Source organism: Musca autumnalis, unplaced genomic scaffold (genome assembly GCF_047663935.1).
Source record: "Musca autumnalis isolate F117 unplaced genomic scaffold, ASM4766393v1 scaffold_3, whole genome shotgun sequence".
Lineage (NCBI taxonomy): Eukaryota > Metazoa > Arthropoda > Insecta > Diptera > Muscidae > Musca > Musca autumnalis.
Genome location: NW_027411866.1, coordinates 9,835,774 through 9,861,452, shown reverse-complemented (window position 1 = coordinate 9,861,452; position 25,679 = coordinate 9,835,774). Strand labels below are relative to the sequence as shown.

At 34.3% G+C, this 25,679-nt stretch overlaps 1 protein-coding gene across 3 annotated transcripts in view; it reads left to right on the top strand.

Moving 5' to 3' along the window:
• The window catches only part of DAAM (disheveled-associated activator of morphogenesis-like protein), a 290,481-nt gene that overhangs the window by 45,812 nt on the left and 218,990 nt on the right, over positions 1-25,679 (top strand). For 2 of the 3 annotated variants that reach the window (XM_073979557.1, XM_073979558.1), the window contains exon 2: positions 7,136-7,430. The exons of the other annotated variant lie outside the window; for it this stretch is intronic. The gene's annotated coding sequence lies outside the window, so the exon portion shown is untranslated. The remainder of the gene's footprint in view (positions 1-7,135; positions 7,431-25,679) is intronic. 3 annotated transcript variants of the gene reach the window in all.

The following is a 25,679-nucleotide window of genomic DNA, read 5'->3' as shown; positions in this document are numbered from 1 at the left end:
GTAGATCGACTCAGAGACCACCTACGATGCTGTAGATGGATTCAGAGGCAATCTGCGATGTAGTAGATGGGCTTTCAAGCTTTCTACCTTACTGTGGATGGTCTCAGCGACCATCTACCGCTCGGTATATGGACACAGAAGCCATCTAGGATGCGGTACATGGGCTCACATGCTGTCTACCATGAAGAAGATGGAGTCAGATCCCATCTTCGATGCAGTAAATGAACTCAGCTGTCATTTGCGATACATTAGATGGGCCTAGTGACTATCTTCGATGCATTAGATAGCTTCAGTGTTCATCTGCTATGCTGTATAAAGATACAGAGGCGATCTGCGACGCAGTAGGTGGGTTCTCCAGCGTTCTACTTTACTGTGGATGGCCTCGGCGATCATCTACGATACTGTAGTTGGATTCAGAGACGATCTTCGATTCAGTAGTTGGACTCCCGAGCTTTCTATCTTACTGTACATGGCCTCAGCAACCGTATACGATGCTGTAGATAGATTCAGAGGCTATCTGCGGTTGTGCAGGTGGACTCAGCGACCATCTATGATGCTGTAGATGAACTCAGCGAGCATCTACAATGCTGTAGCGGGATTCAGGGCCCTCCCGCGATCCAACAGTTGAGCTCTCAAGCTTCCTACCATACTGTATATGGCCTCAGCGACCATATATGATGCAGTAGATAGACTTAGCGACCATCTACGGTGATGTAGAGGAATTCATAGACGATTTGTGAGGCAGTATGTGGGTTCTCCAGCTTTCTAGCTTACTGTGGATTGCTTCAGTGACCATCTACGATGCTGTAGATGGACTCAGCGTTTCAGATGCCATCTGCAATGTATTAGTTGTGGTCAGCGACCTTCTACGAGGCAGTAGATGTTCTACAAGTTCTCCAACTGTGGATGTATTGGCTTCCCTTCATCCTTAAGTCCTTGGTCTCATGGTGACGCCAGCGAAAAAAGAGAATGCTATGGAACCAAAATTTTTGTAAAGAACACTTTGTGAATTTTAATATTTTATATCGAATAATATGTTGACTGCATTATTTCCATGTACATTGTTGTGCAATGCAACATATTTTAGAGAAAATATTTTCTATAGAAACAATTTTTGGAGCGTATATGTTCTACAGAAATTGTCGAATGAAACCCAATTTGTCTGAAACATATCGTAAGAACCAGTTTTGTTCTATGATAACTCATTTGAATAATAATGAGTTCCATATTAAAATTATATCCAATAAATTTTGAACTTTTTCTTGTTATCCCACACATCCCTAATCACCCTCTGCTTCCACCCATTAAGCTTTTTGTTTTTAACAAAAATAATTTGTAAATGATTTCCTCGGAATTGTAAATCATCAGCTTACATGGGCTTAGCGGCGGTATGAATTTATGTTACAATAAAATTTCATCAAAATGTCAGTCAACGGTTGCTCATTCGTTTCATTATTGTACAATTTTCCCTTAAGCGTCTGCCTGTCTCTTGTGATAGCTGCTGCTGCTGTCGCTTACTGATCAAATAAAACTAAAATTAATCTGTCAACAGAAATTGTTTTTCTTCCCTCCACGACAAACTATGAAATGTCTTAAATGAAAATATAAAAATGGAAAAATCATGCCATGCACTCGAAACCAATTTTTTTGGAAAGCAAAAACAATGATTGAAAAGCAAAAAAAAAAAAACGCTTGAGGAAACCATATGGCACGTGCCCCATGGCATATTACCACTTTGCTTCCGTCTCTTTAGTTTAGGGCTCATGTGTGCAGCATACATCCATTAAACACATACATATGGATCTGACTTCATTTTATGCAGCCATTGCCGGTAAAATATTTTTGGAAAAAAACACACATGTCTTGAGTGGGGAGTACAGAGAAGACTCATGCTGCAGTATAGATTTAACATTGTTGCTATGCTGATAGTATGGAGTTCTTGAAACCTCATTACAGAATTCCAAATGTGGGGATGTTTTTAGTGACTAAGTCTCCGTCAGTCACAGCCAGTATCAGGTTAAAATGTCGCAGTTGTTTTGTTCATAAACATTGTATTTTGTTGCATTCTTTGTTCTTGGTACTTGAACTTCATATAAATTGTGGTCCAAATCCCCCTGTTCTTCACACCAGCAACAGCGGCAAACAGCTTGGGAAAATTTTCATTTTCTTGGGTGATTTTCACTGACAACCCCCACAAAACTGATATTTATCATTAATGACAGACACACATTTTTGAGAAATGTTTCATGGAAATGTTGTTTTGGGAAAATGAGTATTGCATTTCTTGTGCATTCCGTCCGCCACCCCCTCTCTTGACAAGAACATTCCCATTTGAAGGGGGAAAATTAAATTAATTTTGAAAACAAAAAAAAACTTTAAAGAAAATGTGTTGGTTTTGTGATTTGGATCTGTAAGAATTTCAATTAAAAATTATTTCCAAACCATTATCTTTTGTTGCCCACCACACCCTTCCAACAATGGGAAAATGGATAATCAATAATGGTATTGGACATTGGCGACAGCTTGGGGTGGGGTTTCTTTACATCGTTGCAGATCAGCCTGCAATTTGTGGTGTGTTATTGAAACCAAACTTTAATGGGTTTTCAATGGTTTTATTGGGGTTAAAATATTTTGAAAAATTTTTAAGAAGATTTTCTATAGCAAAAAAAATGTTGTGAAACGGAATATATCCTATATATTATATATTCTTGTGGAATGCAATTTTTATATAGAAAATTTTGTGGAACGTAATATTTTCTATAGGAAATCTTGTGTAACGTAATATATGCCATAGCAAATGATTTGGAACGTAATATTTTCTATAGAAATTCTTGTGGAATGCAATATTTCCTATAGAAAAGTATGTGGATTGTAATTTTTTCTATAGAAAACCTTCTAGAATGAAAAGTTTTCTATAGACAATCTTGCGGAGTTTGACATTCTCTATAGAAAATTTTGTGGAAGTAATATTTTCTATAGAACATTTTGTGAATCGTTATATTTTCTATAGAAAACATTGTGGATTGCAATATTTTCTAAAGGAAATTATGTGGAACGTGTTATTTTCTGTAGAAAACTTTGTGGAATATACAATTTTAAATTAAAAACTTGTGGAACGTGATATTTTCCTTAAAAAACTTTATGGAATACAATATTTTCTATTGCAAATCTTGTGGATTGCAATATGTTCTATAGAACATTTTGTGGAACGTAATATTTTCTATAGAAAATATTGTGGAATGCATTATTTTCAGTAGAAAATCTTGTGGAATGTAATATTTTCTATAGAAAAGCTTGTGGAACGTAATATTTTCTATAGAAAATATTGTGGAATGCATTACTTTCTATAGAAAATCCAGTGGAATGCATTATTTTCAGTAGCAAATCTTGTGGAATGTAGTATTTTCTATAGAACATTTTGTGGAACGTAATATTTTCTATAGAAAACCATGTGGAATGCAATATATTCTATAGAAAATTTTGTGGAACGTAATATTTACTTTATAAAATCTTGTGGAACGTAATACTTTCTATAAAAAATCTTGTGGAGCGTGATAATTTCTATAGAAAACCTTGTGGAACGTAAAGTTTTCTGTAGAAATAAAGTTTTCTATAGAAAATTTTGTGGAACGTAATATTTTCTATAAACAATTTTGTAGAACGTGATATTTTCTATAGAAAATCATGTGGAACGTGATATCTACTATAGAAAAATGTTGCGGAACGTAAAGTTTTCTGTAGAAAATCATGTGAAACATAAAATTTCCTATAGAAAATTTTGTGGAACATAAAGTTTTCTATAGAGAATCTCGTGGAGCGTAATTTTCTCTATAGAAAATTTTGTGTAATGCAATCTTTTCTATAGAACATTATGTGGAACGTAATATTTTCTTTAGAAAATATTGTGGAATGCATTACTTTTTATTAAAAATCCATTAAAATGCATTATTTTCAGTAGAAAGTCTTGTGGAATGTAATATTTTCTATAGAAAATCTTGTGGAACGTATTATTTTCTGTAGCAAATGATTTGTAACGATAAATTTTCTATAGAAAATTATGTGGAATGTAATTCTTTCTATAGAAAACTATGTGGAATGTAATTTTTTCTATAGAATACCTTGTGGAATGAAAAGTTTTCTACAGAAAATCTTGTGGGACATGATATTTTCTATAGAAAACCTAGTGGAATTTTATTTTTTCTATATAACATTTTGTTGAACGTGGTATTTTCTATAGAAAATTATGTGGAACGTGATCTTTTCTGTAGAAAACTTTGTGGAATAAAAAATTTAAAATCTTGGGTATCGTAATATTTTCTATAGAAAATCTTGTGTAATGTAATTTTTTCTATAGAAAATCTTGAAGAATGACATTTTTTCTATAGAAAATCTAGTGGAACGTATTATTTTATACAGAAAATCTTGTGGAATCTGATATTTTCTGTGGAAATTATTGTGGAACGTAAAGTTTTTATAGAAAATCTTGTGGAATGTGATAATTTTATAGGAAATCTTGTGGAACGTAATATTTTCTATAGAAAACCTTGTAGAACGTAAAACTTTCTATAGAAAATATTGTGGAATGCATTACTTTCTATAGAAAATCTCGTGAAATGCATTATCTGCTATAGAAAATCTTGTGAAATGCATTATTTTCTATAGAAAATCTTGTGGAATCCATTATTTGCTATAGAAAATTTTGTGGAATGTATTATTTTCTATAGAAAATCTTGTGGAATGCAGTATTTTCTATAGAAAATCTGGTGGAGTCCATTATTTTCTATTTAAAATCTCGTGGAATGCATTATTTTTTGTGGAATGTGATATTTTCTATAGAGAACCTTGTGGAACGTAATATTTGATATAGAAAATGTAATTAAGCGTAAAGTCTTCTGTATAATTTCTTGTGGAACGTAGTATTTTTTATAGAAAATCTTGTGGAATGTGATAGTTTATATAGAACATTTTGTGAAACGTGATATTTTGTATAGAAAACCTTGTGGAACGTAATACTTTCTAAAGAAAATCGTGTGGAATGCAATATTTCCCGTAGAAAATTATGTGGAATATAATTCTTTTTATAGAAAACAATGTGGAATGTATTTTTTCTATAGAATACCTTGTGGAATGAATAGTTTTCTACAAAAAATCTTGTGGAACGTGATATTTTCTGTAGAGAAAATTGTGGAACGTAATATTTGCTATAGAAAATCTTTTGGAATGCAATATTTCTATATACAAAGTTTGTGTAACGTTATATTTTCTATAGAAATTCCTGGGGAACGTTATATTTGATATAGAAAATTTAATTGAGCGTAAATTCTTCTGTAGAAATTCTTGCGGAATGTGATATTTTCGACAGAAAACCTTGTGGAACGTATTATTTTCTATAGAAAATCTTGTGTAACTTGGGCATCGTTATATTTTCTATAGAAAATCTTGTGCATGGTAGTTTTTTCTATAGAAAATCTTGTGGAACGTAATATTTTATACAGAAAATCTTGTGGAATGTGATATTTTCTGTGGAAGTTATTGTGGAACGTAAAGTTTTTTTTATAGAAAACCTTGTGGAACGTAATATTTGCTATAGAAAATCTTTTGGAATGTAAAATTTTTATATACTATGTTTGTGGAATGTGACGTTTTCTATAGAAAAGCTTGTGGAACTTGATATTTTCTATAGACAATTTTCTGGAACGTGATACTTTCTATAGAAAATCTTGTGGAATGTGATAATTTCTATAGAAAAATTTGTGGAACTTGACTATTTCTGAAGAAAATCTTATGGAACGTGATATTTTCTATATAAAATCTTGTGGGATGTAGTATTTGCTACAGAAAACCTTGTGGAACGTATTACTTTCTATAGATAATATTGTGGAATCCATTAGTCTCTATAGAAAATCTTGTGGAATGCATTACTTTCTAAAGAAAATTTTGTCAGGGGCTTTATTTTCTATAGAAAGTCGGGTGGAATGCATTATATTCTATAGAAATTTTGTGAAGTCCATTAGTTGCTATAGAAAATATTGTGGAATGCATTACTTTCTATAGAAAATCCAGTGGAATGCAGTATTTTCAGTAGACAATTTCGTGGAATGTAATATTTTCTGTAGAAAATCTTGTGGATTGCATTATTTTCAACAAAGAACCTTGTGGAATGCAAGATTTTCTATAGAGAGTCTTATGGAATGCATTATTTTCTATAGCCCACCTGTGGACCCTAATATTTTCCATAGAAAATCTTGTGAAATGCATTATTTGCGATATAAAATCTTGTGAAATGTATTATTTTCTATAGCAAATCTTGTGGAATGCATTATTTTTTGAAGAAAACTTTGTGGAATAATTTTTTCTATAGCAAATACTGTGGAACTTAATATTTTCCATAGAAAATTTTGTGGAATGCATTATTTTCTATAGAAAATCTTGTGGAACGTGATCTTTTATATAGAAAGTCTTGTGGAATTTAGTATTGTCTATGTGAAAATGTTGTGGAACTTCTTATTTTCTATAGAAACCCTTGTGGAATGCAATATTTTCTATAGAAAATCGTGTGAAACGTGACATTTTCTATAGAGTGCCTTGTGGAGAGTAATATTTTCTATAGAGTACATTACGGGACGTGATATTTTATATAGAATACATAATAATTCGAATGAAAACCTTGTGAAACCTCATATTTTCTATAGAATATATTGTGGAACGTAATATTCTCTTTAAAAACTCTGGTGAAACGTAATATTTTTATTGCAATTTTTCACAATTAATTTATCCGTATGGAAACTTTGCGGTTAATTTATATTCTGTAACGTGACATATTTCCAATACTTTCCGCTATTTATTGTAAATCCATTATGACCACAATAGGTGACTAATGACACGCAAAGAAATCACAAACATTTCTAATTTTACACCAAACAAATACAAAAAGAAATATACAACTCTTGTTCTTGATTGCTATACCCTCCATCTACATATACTAGCCAAATGACAGCAGAACAGCTGCTGTTGCTTCAGCTCCATTGACCGACCATAATCGATATGTCAAAATACGATAAACCAATCGCACAACACCTTTTGTACGTTGAAATTACTTTTCATTGTTGCAATTCTTTTCTTTATCTCTTTTCAGGTGAGCTAATTTGTTATGGACAACAAATGAAACAAAAAAGAAACAACACCAATAACATAAGCGGTCAATTGGCTGATCTCAACATAGAAACAGGCGGCAAATTTGCCATTGTGATCTCATAAAGCGTGTAGAATAAAGTTGTGCGGCGGCGTTCATCGAATAACCACCGTTAAATGGCAACATTTAAAAATACATTTTTTGTTAAGATTGCTGGCTGACCTACCTGACAGACGCGACTAGATAGATAGCTGCTACTAGCCGTGGCCAATTGTGATTGTTGATTTGTCTCAAAAAGGTAAGAAACATGTGGAGAAAATTAAACAAAACAAAAAGAATAAAGAATGAATGCCATCTATGGAAAGGTATCATGACCATGAAGATGATTTGATTTTTAAGGCGAGAAGCATAGCAGAGATTAACAGAAGGGAGATGGGGATGTTGGATAAACTATGTATCAATAGAAAGATTTTCAATGGAATATGTTGTGGATAGCAAGTTTTTCTATAAAGAATTGTGGAGTGAAATATTTTCTATTGAAAATCTTGTGGAATGCATTACTTTCTATAGAAAATCTAGTAAAATTCATAATTGCATTATTTCATATGAAAATCTGCATTATTTCTAATAAAAATCTTGCGGAATCCATTATTTTTTATAGAAAATCTTGTGGAATGGATTATTTTCTGGGGAAAATCTTGTGGAATGCATTATTTTCTATAGAAAATATTGTAAAATGTATTATTTTCTACAGAATATTTTGTGGAATACATTATTTCCTTTAGAAAATCTTGTGGAATGTATTATTTTCTATAGTAAATCTTGTGGAATGCATTTCTTTCTATAGAAAATTATGTGGAATGCATTATTTTCTATAGAAAATCTTGTGGAATGCATTATTTTCTATTGCAAATCTTGTGGAATGCATTATTTTCTATAGCAAATCTTGTGGAATGCATTATTTGCTAGGGAAAATCTTGTGGAATGCATTATTTTCTATAGAAAATCTTATGGAATGCATTATTTTCTATAGAAAATCTTGTGGAATGCATTATTTTCTATAGAAGATCTTGTGGAATGGCTTATTTTCTGGAGAAAATCTTGTGGAATGCATTATTTCCTAAAGAAAATTTTTTAGAATGCATTATTTTCCATAGAAAATTTTGGAATTCATTGTTTATTATAGAAAATCTTGTATAACGCAATATTTTCTATAGAAAGTCTTGTGGAACGAAATATTTGCTATAGAAAATTTTGTGGAATGCATTATTTTCTATAGAAAATCTTGTGGAATCCATTCTTTTCTATAGAAAATTTTGTGGAATATATTATTTTCTATAGAAAATCTTGTGGAATGGATTATTTTCTGGAGAAAAACTTGTGGAAATCATTATTTTTTATAGAAAATCTTGTGGAACGTAATATTTCCTATAGAAAATTTTGTGGAATGCATTTTTTCTATAGAAAATCTTGTGGTATGCATTATTTTCTATAGAAAATCTTGTGGAATCCATCAGTTGCTATAGAAACTATTGTGGAATGTATTATTTTCTACAGCAAATCTTGTGGAATGGATTATTTTCTATAGAAAATCTTGTGGAATGCATTTTTTGCTATAGAAAATCTTGTGGAACGTAATATTTTTTACAGAAAATTTTGTGGAATGCAGTATTTTCTATAGAAAATCTTGTGGAATGGATTATTTTCTATAGAAAATCTTGTGGAATGCAATATTTTCTGTAGAAAATCTTGTGTAATGCATTTTTTTCTATAGAAAGTCTTGTCGAATCCAATATTTTCTATAGAAAATCTTGTGGAATGCATTATTTTCTCTAAAAAATTGTATGGAATGTATTATTTTCTATAGAAACTTTTGTGGAATGGATTAGTTTCTGGAGAACATCTTGTGGAGTGCATTATTTTCTATAGAAAATCTTGTGAAATCCATTATTTTTTATAGAAAATTTTGTGGAATGCATTATTTTCTCAAGAAAATCTTTTGGAATGCATTATTTTCTAGCGAAAGTTGTAGGGCATGTATTATTTTCTATAGGAAATCTTGTAGAATGGATTATTTTCTGGAGAAAATCTTGTGGAATGCATTATTTTCTAGAGAAAATCTTGTGGAATCCATTATTTTCTATAAAAAATCTTGTAGAACGCATTATTTTCTACAGAAAAATCTTGTGGAATGGATTAGTTTCTGGAGAAAATCTTGTGGAATGCATTATTTGCTAAAGAAAATCTTGTGGAACGTAATCTTTCCTATAGAAAATTTTGTGGAATGCATTTTTCTATAGAAAATCTTGTGGAAAGCATTATTTTCTATAGAAAATCTTGTGGAATACATTATTTTCTATAGAAAATCTTGTGGAATCCATTATTTTCTACAGAAAATCTTGTGGACTCCATTATTTTCTATAGAAAATCTTGTGGAATGAATTATTTTCTATAGAAAATCTTGTGTAATGCATTAATTTCTGTAGAAAATCTTGTGAAATCCATTATTTTCTATAGAAAACCTTGTAGAATGCATTATTTTCTATAGAAAATCTTGTGGAATGCACTTTTTTTTATAAAAATCTTGTGGAATGGATTATTTTCTAGAGAAAGTCTTGTGGTATGCATTGTGGAATGTATTATTTTCTTGTGGAATCCATTATTTTCTATAGAAAATCGTGTGGAATCCATTATTTGCTATCAAAAATCATGTGGAACGTAATATTTCCTATAGAAAATCTTGTGGAACGTATTATTTTCTATAGAAAATCTTGTGGAATGCATTATTTCGAATAGAAAATCTTGTGGAATGCATTACTTTCTATAGAAAATCTTGTGGAGTGCATTACGTTCTATAGAAAATCTTGTGGAAAGCATTACTTTCTAGAGAAAATCTTGTGGAATGCATTATTTTCTACAGAAAATCTTGTGGAATGCATTATTTTCTACAGAAAATCTTGTGGAATGCATTATTTTCTAGGGAAAATCTTGTGGAATGCATTATTTTCTAGGGAAAACTTTGTGGAATGAATTATTTTCTATAGAAAATCTTGTGGAATGGATTATTTTCTAGAAAAAATCCTGTGGAATGCATTTTTTGCTATAGAAAATCGTGTGGAATGCATTTTTTCCTATAGAAAATCTTGTGGAATGCATTATTTTCTATAGAAAATCTTGCGGAATCCATTATTTTTTATAGAAAATCTTGTGGAATGGATTATTTTCTAGAGAAAATCCTGTGGAATGCATTATTTTCTATAGAAAATCTTGTGGAATCCATTATTTTCTAAAAAAAGCTTGTGGAATGCATTATTTTCTATAGGAAAACTTGTGGAATGCGTTATTTTCTATAGAAAATCTTATGGAATGCATTATTTTCTATAGAAAATCTCGTGGAATGCATTATTTTCTATAGAAAATCTTGTGGAAAGCTTTATTTTCTATAAAAAATCTTGTGAAATCCATTATTTTCTATAGAAAATCTTGTGAAACGCATTATTTTCTATAAAAAATCTTGTTGAATGGACTATTTTCTGGAGAAAATCTTGTGGAATGCATTATATTCTATAGAAGATCTTGTAGAATGCATTATTTCCTATAAAAATTCTTGTGGAATCCATTAATTTCTATAAAAAATCTTGTGGTATGCATTTGATGATGTAGAAACTATTTTTGAACTTAATTTTTCCTATAGAAAATATTGTTGAACTTAATATCTTCAGAAAGAAAATCTAGTGGAACTCAAGATTTTCTATTAAAAATGCTTGGCATCTCAACACTTTTTGTAGAGCCCTTTTATTTTCACTAGAAAATATTAAAGTTCATTTCAACATTATATGAAATCCTGTTGACATAATCCCAATAAGGATCATCTTACACGTGTGTTCTTTTTGTAATAACTTTTGATTGTCCCTTTAAAGAACTATTAGATAGCATCTGCTTCTTGTTGTTGCAGGGTTATTGTTTGAATTGTCCCTTCCATTGCCTCAAAAGGAACCAGCAGCAGATGAAGAGGACATCACCTCTACATGGCCATTCATATGTTTTTGGGCAATGAACACACGTGTAATTTAATCCACATGACACGTGTTAGTTTCCTTTTAATTTCTTATTTAATGTTCATCTGACCTTTGTGTGCGCATTCAGCTGGTACCTATTGTCCTGCCGAAAGACAAACATTTATTGGTTGCCCATCCCTTCCTTCGGTTCATAAATAATTGTTTTACACTAGCCACTATAATTCCCTGAAGGGTAGTTTATTGCTGTTTATTTAATTAATCCATGGGATATTTTAAAAAGGAATCTATTAAGGAAACAACTTAAATGGTCCTTCGGGATAGTTTAAAATGAGATATATGTGCTTTCTTTATAACTAGAAATATTAATTAGGGAATTTTGTGGGAATAATGAAAATTTTCCTTTTAATATTAGAATTGTTTCAAAAGTTTTAACTTCTTTTCATGCTCTAAAGTTGTGGTTAGAAATTGTTTAGAATTGGATAAACTTTCTTCATAACTTAACATTTTAATGTGGAAATGCTGGGAACATTTTTCTATCCTTTGAATAAATTCACGTCTAAATGTCTTTGCTATGCTTGAAATTGTCCTTTGAGATAGTTTCAAGTGTGGTAAATTGCTTCATAACTTCAAATATGTATTCATATCAGATTTGTAATGGAATCTAACACATTCTTCACTTAATCAGCTAGCTAATTCTTCTGTATTTTGTGTGAACATTTTCCAAATGCTTTAAAATCAATGAAAGAAACACTTTTGAGACAATTTAAGTCATTTAACATGGCCTAACATTTGTCACGTCATACGAACATGAAATTGTAATAAACCATACAGCAGAGAAAATCCTCACACTCAGAAGCTTCCCAAGAACCACACCCCACTCCACATCTAACAGAAACTAACATTGTATTCCTCCGCAATGTTACCACGTCACAACACAAGGAAACTGCAGAATAAACAGTTGAAGAAAAACTCTGGGCACTGTCATGGTCATTAAAATATTGCAAAGCTCAAGTACATAATCCAAACATGTGTGCAAAGAAAACAGGCACCGCCATTTGGCCGGCCGGCCATTCGTGCCCAAGTAGAGTGTGTCACTACCTACTCCATTGGAGACAGCTAGACGCAAAGATGGGTGGACGGACTGACGCACATGAATTGCCTTGTCTCTCTGACATTTGACTGAGTAACTGAACAAATGAAAGATATACTTCAATCGCCAAGGCATTCTGCAAGTACTTGGAGCTATAAAGAAACACAACTGGGAATGTTTGAATGTTTATCATCATATGGAAAATATTTATGGAAATCTATAAATAGTTGCATTAAAGAAATGCCGCTATATTACTTGAAGACACATTGGAGAGAAGACACTTGAGTTTATATGAAAAATTCAAATTGGATAATGAATGTTATTGGCAAAACATTTTTATGGCCTTCTAAATAACAGAAATATTAATCATTTTCCTTGAAAACATATGAAAAATATTACTTTTACAATAGGAAACGATAATTTGGGTGTTAATTATGAAAAACATCGGAAAATGTACAGATTCTCATGTTGCTTGGGAAAATTTTCCTTAAAAATCCACGCCTTTTCCTCTCATGTTGCTTGGGAAATGTTCCTTAAAAATCCACGCCTTTTCCTCTCATGTTGCTTGGGAAAATGTTGCTTAAAAATCCACGCCTTTTCCTCTCATGTTGCTTGGGAAAATGTTGCTTAAAAATCCACGCCTTTTCCTCTTATGTTTCTTGGGAGAATGTTCCTTAAAAATACACGCCTTTTCCTCTCATGTTGCTTGGGAAATTGCTCCTTAAAAATCCACGCCTTTTCCTCTCATGTTGCTTGGGAAAATGTTGCTTAAAAATCCACGCCTTTTCCTCTCATGTTGCTTGGGAAAATGTTGCTTAAAAATCCACGCCTTTTCCTCTCATGTTGCTTGGGAAAATGTTCCTTAAGCATCCACGCCTTTTCTTCTTATGTTGCTTGGGAATATGTTCCTTTAAAATCCACTCATTTTCCTCTCATGCTGCTTGGGAAAATGTTCCTTAAAAATCCACGAATTTTTCTCTCATGTTGCTTGGGAAAATGTTCCTTAAAAATCCACGCCTTTTCCTCTCATGTTGCTTGGGAAAATGTTCCTTAAAAATCCACGCCTTTTCCTCTCATGTTGCTTGGGAAAATGTTCCTTAAAAATCCACGCCTTTTCCTCTCATGTTGCTTGGGAAAATGTTCCTTAAAAATCCACGCCTTTTCCTCTCATGTTGCTTGGGAAAATGTTCCTTAAAAATCCACGCCTTTTCCTCTCATGTTGCTTGGGAAAATGTTCCTTAAAAATCCACTCCTTTTCTTCTTATGTTGCTTGGGAATATGTTCCTTTAAAATCCACTCATTTTCCTCTCATGCTGCTTGGGAAAATGTTCCTTAAAAATCCACGCCTTTTCCTCTCATGTTGCTTGGGAGAATGTTCCTTAAAAATCCACGCCTTTTCCTCTCATGTTGCTTGGGAAAATGTTCCTTAAAAATCCACTCCTTTTCTTCTTATGTTGCTTGGGAATATGTTCCTTTAAAATCCACTCATTTTCCTCTCATGCTGCTTGGGAAAATGTTCCTTAAAAATCCACGAATTTTTCTCTCATGTTGCTTGGGAAAATGTTCCCTAAAAATCCACGCCTTTTCCTCTCATGTTGCTTGGGAAAATGTTCGTTAAAAATCCACGCCTTTTCCTCTCATGTTGCTTGGGAAAATGTTCCTTAAAAATCCACACATTTTCCTCTCATGTTGCTCCAGAAAATGTTCCTTAAAAATCCACTCCTTTTCCTCTCATGTTGCTTGGGAAAATGTTATTTAAAAATCCACCCCTTTTCCTCTCATGTTGCTTGGGAAAATGTTATTTAAAAATCCACCCCTTTTCCTCTCATGTTGCTTGGGAAAATGTTCCTTAAAAATCCACGCCTTTTCCTCTTATGTTCCTTGGAAAAATGTTCGTTAAAAATCCACGCCTTTTCCTCTCATGTTGCTTGGGAAAATGTTCCTTAAAATCCATGCCTTTTCCTCTAATGTTGCTTGGGAAAATGTTCCTTAAAAATCCACGCCTTTTCCTCTCATGTTGCTTGGGAAAATGTTGCTTAAAAATCCACGCCTTTTCCTTTCATGTTGCTTGGGAAAATGTTGCTTAAAAATCCACGCCTTTTCCTCTCATGTTGCTTGGGAAAATGTTCCTTAAAAATCCACGCCTTTTCCTCTCATGTTGCTTGGGAAAATGTTCCTTAAAAATCCACGCATTATCCTCTCATGTTGCTTGGGAAAATGTTCCTTAAAAATCCACGCCTTTTTGACTCATGTTGCTTGGGAAAATGTTCCTTAAAAATCCAAGCTTTTTCCTCTCATATTGCTTGGGAAAATGTTCCTTAAAAATCCACGCCTTTTCCTCTCATGTTGCTTGGGAAAATGTTCCTTAAAAATCCACGCCTTTTCCTCTCATGTTGCTTGGGAAAATGTTCCTTAAAAAATCCACGCCTTTTCCTCTCATGTTGCTTGGGAAAATGTTCCTTAAAAATCCACGCCTTTTCCTCTCATGTTGCTTGGGAAAATGTTCCTTAAAAATCCACGCCTTTTCCTCTCATGTTGCTTGGGAAAATGTTCCTTAAAAATCCACGCCTTTTCCTCTCATGTTGCTTGGGAAAATGTTCCTTAAAAATCCACGCCTTTTCCTCTCATGTTGCTTGGGAAAATGTTCCTTAAAATTCCATGCCATTTCCTCTCATGTTGCTCTAGTCTCAGGACAATTTTGCGTCCTCGAAGGACCATTTTCCACCACCATATTTCAATAAACATTTTTCGAAGGACCATTTATCACACCGTTCAATTAAAATAGGGCTATTTCATTGTCTTCAATGAAAATGCAAATGGAAATTATAATTTCTATGGCCTCAGGACTATTTTTGGCTCGCTCGAAGGACCATTTTTTCACTAAATGACCATTTTTTTCACTTTGGTTGATAAAATTAGTCCTTATTTGATTATTATCTTCATACAATTAGCATTCCCATGACATCATAACCCCATTAGGTAAACATTCATCAAAAGGACCACTTAAAGGATCATCCGCCTAGAAGATCTCTTTTTGTTCTTGTTGACTTCTTTAAAGCAAAAATGTTTAACAAATATCAACAAACCATTAACATACATTCCTTATTTTGGATGATTTAACCCCATATACGTCAATGTATTACATCATTGAGTTGTTGTTGCCTAGAGTATATGGCTGGAGCTGCTTAATGAAGCTCGAAATTGAAACATTCAAAGTATGAGACGAAAAAAAACACATTAGTTGACTTATGACCCCAAAAAACAAGCTAAACAATAAAAGAATGCCAGGGCAGCCAGGGAGGAGGCCAACGATGGTGAAATTATGTCATCTGCATGCACATAGACAAAAAAATATTGTTACAAATTTGATGACAGACAGACTTTAAGGCAGTTGGCGGCAGTTTGGGTTTGTTTTTACAACTTTTTATGGCGAAGCCCAAGCCCATCCCTCAAAAATATGTTGCTTTAAGTTGAGTTGTTGTTAGGTCATGAATACAACAAACTAGTAAACCAAGCAAAATAAGAACTATTGATAGCCTTCCTCCTGCTGTTTCGTTTAGACACTTCTTGGTTATGGTAGACAAGCAATGGGAAATGGAAAGTGAGTTGCCCTCCCTCTCTCTCCTTCGTCGAGAATGTGGAACTAGAACACTTTGAGTGCCAGGGTGGGTGGTATGTATAATTTGTTTCTTTACGGATAAATTGTAAACTACTTACAGGAAATTATGTCTTGTAGTGCGTTACGGCTAAACGCTGTACATCATCATCATCGGCAGAATCTGCAGACATTGTTTGGTAGGCCACAATAAAAACACACCAAGCAATAGCAAGAAGAGTTTTTTTCGGGTTGTTGTGACTCCTATGGCGGCGCCAATGGTTTAATGGTTTTCAGTTTGAAGATGTTTGCATCACCACAAACGACAAAGGAAACCAACTTAGGGGAAGTGGTTTTAGGCCGATGAGTAATATTGAAGATGAAATCATTTTGCTAAGCTGTAAGGTATTGAAAATGCTTAAGACATACATCCATATATAAATGGGGAGGATATGAAATAAATATTTGCCAATGAGCTCTGGCGCCTCAAACTTTTAGATAAGGTGTAGAATATTAAGCGTGAACATTGTGGTTCGAAGGACCAGAAGCTCAACTATTTGGCCAGAAACTCAACTCATAACTTATTTTCCCAAGATCTTCAGAGCACAGATTCCATCGCAAGCGTGTCCTGGTTTATTACAAAAATAACTGTATTATTTAACATTTTTAATAAGAAATTACTCTGTTCATTATTGAACTTGAAAAATATTTTTTTCTTCTCTGCTATTATCATAAATGGTCTGTTCCAGAACTGCAAAATCTACTATTTTTTCCGATAACATAAAGGAAAAAATGTTATCGTAGTAAAAAATAGTAGCTTCTTGCAGGTTCTGGAACAGAGCTAAAATTTTTCAATTTATATGCAAAACAACTTAAAACTGTTTTGACGCCATATCTACTACAATTTCACCATTGCCATGGGTTTAAATTTGTAGTTGTCTGAGATAAATACATTTATGTGGAAACTTTTAGGTTCTAAAACTATAGTTTAATATTTAAAATAGTTATGAAGGGTGATGAGTGAACAACTGTGACCTTGGCCTATAGTACTGGTGTCAATAAACAGATAAGACTGTATATTTTGCAGATTTTTCATACAGGAGTATGAAATGTTCAAATATGCATCCGACGCCATCTATATTTCAGTTTCAGTTCTGGTATTGAGTGAAATGGTGGTTGTCTGCGATAGGCACAATGAAAGCTAACGTTTTTATTTAAATTAAATAATTTTTTGTAATGAAAATTCATAAAATTCAGTGAATATTTAAAAATGTTTATATAATTCAGATGCAGATTCTTCTTAAAGGAGTAGGAAATGTTAATGTTTATTTAACTCCATCTATACTTCAATTCTAGTATAGATTGATTGGTGGTTGTCTGAGATAGGTATATTGAAAGTTAGTTTTTAAAATAGAAAATGTTCCTTAAAAATCCACGCCTTTTAATCTCATGTTGCTCTAGAAAATGTTCCTTAAAAATCCACGCCTTTTTCTCTTATGTTGATCTAGAAAATGTTCCTTAAGAATCCACGCCTTTTCCTTTCATGTTGCTCTAGAAAATGTTCCTTAAAAATCCACGCCTTTTAATCTCATGTTGCCCTAGAAAATGTTCCTTAAAAATCCACGCCTTTTAATCTCATGTTGCTCTAGAAAATGTTCCTTAAAAATCCACGCCTTTTTCTCTCATGTTGCTTGGGAAAATGTTCCTTAAAAATCCACGCCTTTTAATCTCATGTTGCTCTAGAAAATGTTCCTTAAAAATCCACGCCTTTTAATCTCATGTTGCTCTAGAAAATGTTCCTTAAAAATCCACGCCTTTTAATCTCATGTTGCTCTAGAAAATGTTCCTTAAAAATCCACGCCTTTTAATCTCATGTTGCTCTAGAAAATGTTCCTTAAAAATCCACGCCTTTTAATCTCATGTTGCTCTAGAAAATGTTCCTTAAAAATCCACGCCTTTTAATCTCATGTTGCTCTAGAAAATGTTCCTTAAAAATCCACGCCTTTTAATCTCATGTTGCTCTAGAAAATGTTCCTTAAAAATCCACGCCTTTTAATCTCATGTTGCTCTAGAAAATGTTCCTTAAAAATCCACGCCTTTTAATCTCATGTTGCTCTAGAAAATGTTCCTTAAAAATCCACGCCTTTTAATATCATGTTGCTCTAGAAAATTCACGCCTTGTACTCTCATGTTGCTTTGCAAAATGTTCCTTAAAAATCCAGTCCTTTTCCTCTAATGTTGCTCTTGAATAACATTTAGTTTCCAAAATTACCAAAAATGTATTAAAACAGTCATAAGCGGGAACGGAGATAATTAGAAGATAATTATTGGCGCCATCTATACTACAGATTAAATATTGAAATTTAGTGAATTAGTGGTTGTCTGAGATAGATAAAAATACATATGTGCAAGAATATCGAAAATATTGACTGACTGACAACTTGTCGAAACATGAACATGAACCTTGTTTAGAACTACTTGATTTCAGCTGAGGGCTAGAATTCACTCGTCGAAGGACCATTAGCCTTAAACTAATTCTAAGAACCCATAATTAAGAAATCTCCCCATTTGAACAACTATAATTCTAAATTAGATTTTTATAGATCCTGTACCTTATTTTCTGGGCGTTGTGGGAGACATGGCATGGAGTAAAAAATGTTCAAAAATGCAGTTGATGCCATCCATACGTCAGTTTCAGTATAGATATTGAATGAACTGGTCGTTGTCTTTGATAAATACACGTACGTGCATACTTTAAGGTTCCAAAATTACAAAAGTATGACTATATAAGGACCATTTCTTACACAACCTAAGGACCATAACTTTTATTAGAGTTGCATTTAGAATAATTGGAGAATGACAAATTATGTAAGATTAATATTTCAATGCCAGTATAAACATCCATAATAGAAAGAACCACTTGATTCCAGCTGAGAACTAGGATTTACTTATCGAAGGACAATTATTTTTTAACATTATATAGCCTTAAACGAAGTCTTAGAAACCATAATTGATTTAAAAAATCACCCCATTTTGCTGTACTCATAAGAACAAAGATAGTTGTAAAATAGATTTTTTTTAATCGAAGGACCATTTCGAGCACTTGACCAAGGAACACATTTGAATAAATAGTTGTCGAAGGACCACTTATCATGCTTCTCAATTAAATAATGCTTATTTTATTGTTTTGTAAGATGAGTGACTGACTGACACCCTGATGAAACAAGGTCCTGAACCTTATTTTTGTGCGTCGCCATCTATACTTCAGTTTCAATATCGATATTGAGTGACCTGGTGTTTGTCTGAGATAAATACACGTACGCAATATGAAAATAATGTTGATAACTCAAAAATGTATACAAATTTGTACAAACTTTTACAAAATGCTGTTCGATAATAAATTTGCTCAGTAAAAGAGAACTCAGAAGTACTTGCAAGAATTTGCAAAGACTTTTAACTTCCGAAGTTATCGAACAGACCTGGTAATAATCTGTGATGATTGAACGAACAATAGAAAAATGTTGCTTAGTTACTTAGATGGTCCAATACAGAACGTAGCCAGAACTAGAAATGGATTCTCAAATTATAAAATAGGTAACCTTATTTTTAGTCTTTCAACCCTTCCCAAAATTTTTAAGAAACAAATATGTCCTTTGGAGTTCAACTTTAACCAACAAAAAAGATAAATCTTAAAGTCTAAAGCAATCTTTTCGTTAGGAAAATATGTTGCAAATTAGTTTCGCATGTCCTTCAAAGAAATTTATGTTTACTTCATTTCTTTCATCCATTCCGCTAACTTTAAGAAACCAAAAAACATGTAAAGAAATACCAAAAACCAACCCCCTTTTCATAATTTCTAAAACCCATTTGTTTGGCCTGTCTAGACCCACAAAAAAAACTAATAACGAATTCTTGTAAACAATAGCCAGCCAACACAATTCTTCCGTCAAAAAGCAAACAAAACTCATCAAAAATTGAACAAATTATTACAAGTTTATTTGATGAGGCAAACAACAAAGGGACAATAGAAAACGTGCGTGTTTCGAACCCATTCTCATAACCAATTTAGTTAAGGAAATAACAACCCCGTCAAAGGAAGGAAAGGTGGTTGAAAATTATAGCTATCCTCCAATGTGGGTGTAGAATTTCTACACACAAAAAAAAAGCAAGAATAAGAATATTGACTTTAAATCCTTAAGGGCTTAATAACAAACAAACTATGGTGGATTGTTTACAAAAATGTGTAAAGGTAGAGAGAAAGGAAGAGTAATTAAAGGAAAGACATAATATATTTTTGGTCTCAAATTAACAAATCACATATTCTTTTAAAGGAAATAACGCCTCCCAGGCAATCGAAGGACCAATTATTCTCAAAAGAATTCTATCGAGTTAAGAGATAATATTGTAGCATAAAGACTGATGCTTGAAAATTTGCAAGAAATGTGGAAGAAACAAGAAATCATTTAATATAAACGAATTTAAGCAATCGAAGGACCAATTATTATCAAAAGAATTCCATGGTGTTTACAGATAATCTTTCAACGTAAAGATTATGGCCTACGACATTCCATTAATGGGGAACAAACAAACAAAATTTTAAGTATAAACGAAGACATTTGTTATGTAGTCGAAGGACCATTCCATTTGTGAAATCTTTCCATTTGTCTATGATCCAAAATCTTTCATTTCATAATCAAAAATACTGTTCTAAATTTTTCTTATTTTCACAAAAATGTTGAAATATTTTATTAAAGCATACCCCTTATGGGTCTAAAGGTAACTCACAGACAATGCTATGAGGCAGATGTAATGAAGAGCAAGACTCATCTAGCATGATTTGTGTTTGGGATCTAAAGCCGATGAGATTTAGGTTATTATTGTGTCAGAATAAGACGTTTTCCGGAAAATTAGGCATGGAAGTGTACAAAATGTTTCAAAATGCCTTTGGCGCCATCTACACTTCAATGTGAATATTATCACATGTTGTTTAGCTTGGACGATGAGTGACTGATGGATCATGAACATCCTCGAAATGGTTAAGACTGGGATCTTGAACCTTTCACTGGGTCGAAATACGACGGTGTTTGAACCAAATCATCATAGAAGAGTAAGAAATAATCAAAAATAATTTTGACGACATCTATACTTCATTGTCCATATTGACACTAAGGGAATTGGTAGTTGTCTACGATTGCTACATTGATTTGCATACTTTTAGGTTACAAACGTGCAAGGGTATATTTAAATACTAATCAATAACGCAATACTGAATTTTACCAAATAAGGAAAGAAGAACCGTCACTTTTGTGAGGAGATAAAAGGGAAAGTATAGACTTATATTATCGATGATATACTTCAAGTTCCGTAGCTGTATATCTTAATATTTTGTGATGATTGACTGATTCATCATGAACACCCTCGCAAAAGTATTAAAACTAGGATTGTGAACGTTATTATTGGTGGTATGTGCGGTGATAAGGCAATGTTCTAGAAAATCCGCCATGGAAGAGTATGAAATATTTAAAAATGTATTTGACGCCATCTATAGAACAACTCTGCCGCAGTCGGTCTCAATCCCGGTTGAGAAAGGAGGAGGGATCTTGTCGCGAACCAGTGAGGTGGATTGACTGTTTCACAGTACATACATATCAGGGAGTGGTGAACTGGCCGAAAAAGATTCCAAAACCCCAGGGTGTTAAGTGAACACGTGCCCATCGTTCTTTTTAGGTTTGCAGTAGGATGCCGACTGTATTAGAACGGAGCCTCGTTGATACATGGGCGCCTCAATGAGTATCAAGCTTAGATTCCGAGTTAGTAGTGTTCAGTCCCCTCAATTGAAAAATAGCTCATGAGTGACTTCAATTAAAAAAAAAATATAATATAATATAAAATATATAACAATTTAACCCACAATGAAACTGTTGTGACCTCGATGACGAACACTTCGAACCAACTGCTAAAACAGACCGCACACCGGGTGGCGGACGACTGCTTCACACCGATCATGGACGTTGTAAGTGACTTAATTCAGAAGTAGAACAGTAGTAGGAGAGTGCAGCTCTAGGTCTGAGTCGGCAAAGTTCTCCCGTGGGCAACTGAGAAGACATACTTCTGTCGGACGATTAGATGAACACTACGGCCATCCCATCTCTATCGAACATAGAGGCTTCCTCCTCTAATGCTCCAGGGAGCACCAACTCAGGCGATCAGGGCGCAACACCCGCAGGAGATGGGACGTTGATCGACCCCTACGGGCGTCTTCTATTCTATAGAAGACCCCTACGGGCGTCTTCTATTATATAGAAGACCCTTACGGGCGTCTTCTATTCTATAGAAGACCCCTACGGGCGTCTTCTATTCTATAGGAGACCCCTACGGGCGTCTTCTATTCTATAGGAGACCCCTACGGGCGTCTTCTATTCTATAGGAGACCCCTACGGGCGTCTTCTATTCTATAGGAGACCCCTACGGGCGTCTTCTATTCTATAGGAGACCCCTACGGGCATCTTCTATTCTACAGAAGACCCCTACGGGCATCTTCTATTCTATAGAAGACCCCTACGGGCATCTTCTATTCTATAGAAGACCCCTACGGTCGTCTTCTATTCTATAGAAGACCCCTACGGCCGTCGTCTATTCTATAGAAGACCCCTACGGGCATCTTCTGTTCTATAGAAGACCCCTACGGATGTCTTCTGTTTTATAGAAGACACCTACGGAGGTCTTCTATTCTATAGAAGACCCCTACGGCCGTCTTCTATTCTATAGAAGACCCCTACGGGCATCTTCTGTTCTATAGAAGACCCCTACGGATGTCTTCTGTTTCATAGAAGACATCTACGGAGGTCTTCTATTCTATAGAAGCCCCATACGGAGGTCTTCTATTCTATAGAAGACCCCATACGGAGGTATTCTATTCTCTAAAAGACCCCTACGGGCGTCTTCTATTCTATAGAAGACCCCTACGGGCGTCTTCTATTCTATAGAAGACCCCTACGGGCGTCTTCTATTCTATAGAGGACACCTACGGGCGTCTTCTATTCTATAAAAGACCCCTAGGGCCGTCTTCTATTCTATAAAAGACCCCTACGGGCGTCTTCTATTCTAAGGAAGACCTATACGGGCGTCTTCTCTTCTATAGAAGACCCCTACGGCCGTCTTCTATTCTATAGAAGACCCCATACGGAGGTATTCTATTCTATAGAGGACTCCTACGGAAGTCTTCTATTCAATAGAAGACCCCTACGGGCGTCTTCTATACTATAGAAGACCCCAACGGGCGTCTTCTATTCTATAGAAGACCCCAACGGGCGTCTTCTATTCTATAGAAGACCCCAACGGGCGTCTTCTATTCTATAGAAGACCCCAACGGGCGTCTTCTATTCTATAGAAGAACCCAACGGGCGTCTTCTATTCTATAGAAGACCCCAACGGGCGTCTTCTATTCTATAGAAGACCCCAACGGGCGTCTTCTATTCTATAGAAGACCCCAACGGGCGTCTTCTATACTATAGAAGACCCATACGGAGGTCCCTACGGAGGTCTTCTATTCTATAGAAGATCCCTACGGAGGTCTTCTATCCTATAGAAGATCCCTACGGAGTTCTTCTATTATATAGGTTTAATAGAAGACCCCTAAGGAGGTCCCTACGGAGGTCATCTATTCTATAGAAGAACCCTACGGAGGTTTTCTATTCTATAGAAGACCCCTACGGGCGTCTTCTATTCTATAGAAGACCCCTATGGAGGTCTTCTATTCTATAGAAGACCCCTATGGAGGTCTTCTATTCTATAGAAGACCCCTACGGAGGTCTTCTATTCTATAGAAGACCCCTACGGGCATCTTCTATTCTATAGAAGACCCCTACGGGCATCTTCTATGCTATAGAAGACCCCTACGGGCATCTTCTATGCTATAGAAGACCCCTACGGGCATCTTCTATGCTATAGAAGACCCCTACGGGCATCTTCTATGCTATAGAAGACCCCTACGGGCATTTTATATTCTATAGAAGACCCCTACGAGCATCTTCTATTCTATAGAAGACCCCTACGGGCATCTTCTATTCTACAGAAGACCCCTACGGGCATCTTCTATTCTATAGAAGACCCCTACGGGCATCTTCTATTCTATAGAAGACCCCTACGGGCATCATCTATTCTATAGAAGACCCCTACGGGCATCTTATATTCTATAGAAGATCCCTACGGGCATCTTCTATTGTATAGAAGACCCCTACGGTCATCTTCTATTCTATAGAAGACCCCTACGGGCATCTTCTATTCTATAGAAGACCCCTACGGGCATCTTCTATTCTATAGAAGACCCCTACGGGCATCTTCTATTCTATAGAAGACCCCTACGGGCATCTTCTATTCTATAGGAGAACCCCTACGGGGTCTTCTATTCTATAGGAGACCCCCTACGGGGTCTTCTATTCTATAGAAGACCCCTTACGGAGGTTTTCTATGTTATAGAAAAGGCTTAAGGAAGTCTTCTATTTTACGATAGTCTTCAATTTTACAGAAGACCCCTGCGGCGATCGTAACTTCTACAGAAGACCCCTACGGAGATCTTCTATCCGCTACAGAGATCATCTATAGAACAGAAAATCTCTCTTATTTATAGAAGACATCTACTGTGTTGTTTATTCTATGAAAGAACACTAGAAGAATATCTCTGCACTATGAAAACCACCCAGGGACGTCCCGATGGAGGTCTTTTGTTCTATAGAAGAGTTTTTTACTCTGTTCTATCGAAGACCTCTTAGGTCTTAGTTCTTATTTGCTTTAGAATTCCTCCTAATTTTTAGTAGACACCCTATTTTTTTCATAAACCCTTTAAAACTGTTTTTAAAGCTGACCTTGTGTTTGTCTGCCGCCTACAAAAATTTCTAGCAGCACAAAACACCCACTCACCACAAATCCTTTCGAATGACTTTTTTCAAGGTATCACCCAAAACAATAGGCAGGTATAGCAAAACATCAATTTAGCAGAAAACAACCCCATAAAGTGGCACTTCTTTATGTGCGTTACCTTGACACTTTCTACAAAGAAAACAAAAAGAAAAGAAAAGAAAAAAATGTTCTCTTCTTCCTTTTAGTGGTTCTTCCTTCCAATGACTTTCCTTCTCAGTCGCAGTTTTTTGTCAACCTGTCAAGTGTCTCGCTGACTCTCACACCTTCTTAAAGGCTTTTACGGCCACCCACTGGGGGGCTTGTATGGCTTTAAACATAAAATGCTTATCGACTTTTGGTCTTCGATTATCCTGGCCATGTTTCTTTTGTTTGGTTGTTTTTCTCGGTGTTGGTTGTGATGAGAATAAAGAAAATTGGTTTTCACTCTTGGGTGAAATTTAATGCATCGGCTATTGTTTTGTGGTTGACTGACTGGAAAGAAAGTCTGCTGGATTTTTTCAAGGATTAACGATTTTGGTGGTTTTGTTTGGTTTTAGTTTTGTAAGGAGAGGCATTGAATTTTTCTTGAGGTTTCTTAAAGTGTTAATGAAAAATGACAGGTTTAAGGTTACAGCCTAACAATATGCTTTAAATTATGGCGTCATGTGGTGGCTGTTGTGTTTATTGGTTATCTGGGAGAATGAGTGTGACATGTAATATTAAGAGCCTGAAAGTATGCTTTAAATTCAATGTTGATATATTTAATGTTTGTCAGATTATTGGAGAGTTTTGTTAGATAAATGACCATAATTGGAGACTTCTGACTTTAAATTTCTTCGAATACTTAGATTGCTTTAAATATTTTTGGAGAGTTTTCTTAGATAAAAGAATTATATGTAAGAAAAATTAAGATTTTTGTAGAAAATGTTACTTTTCTTCGAATAT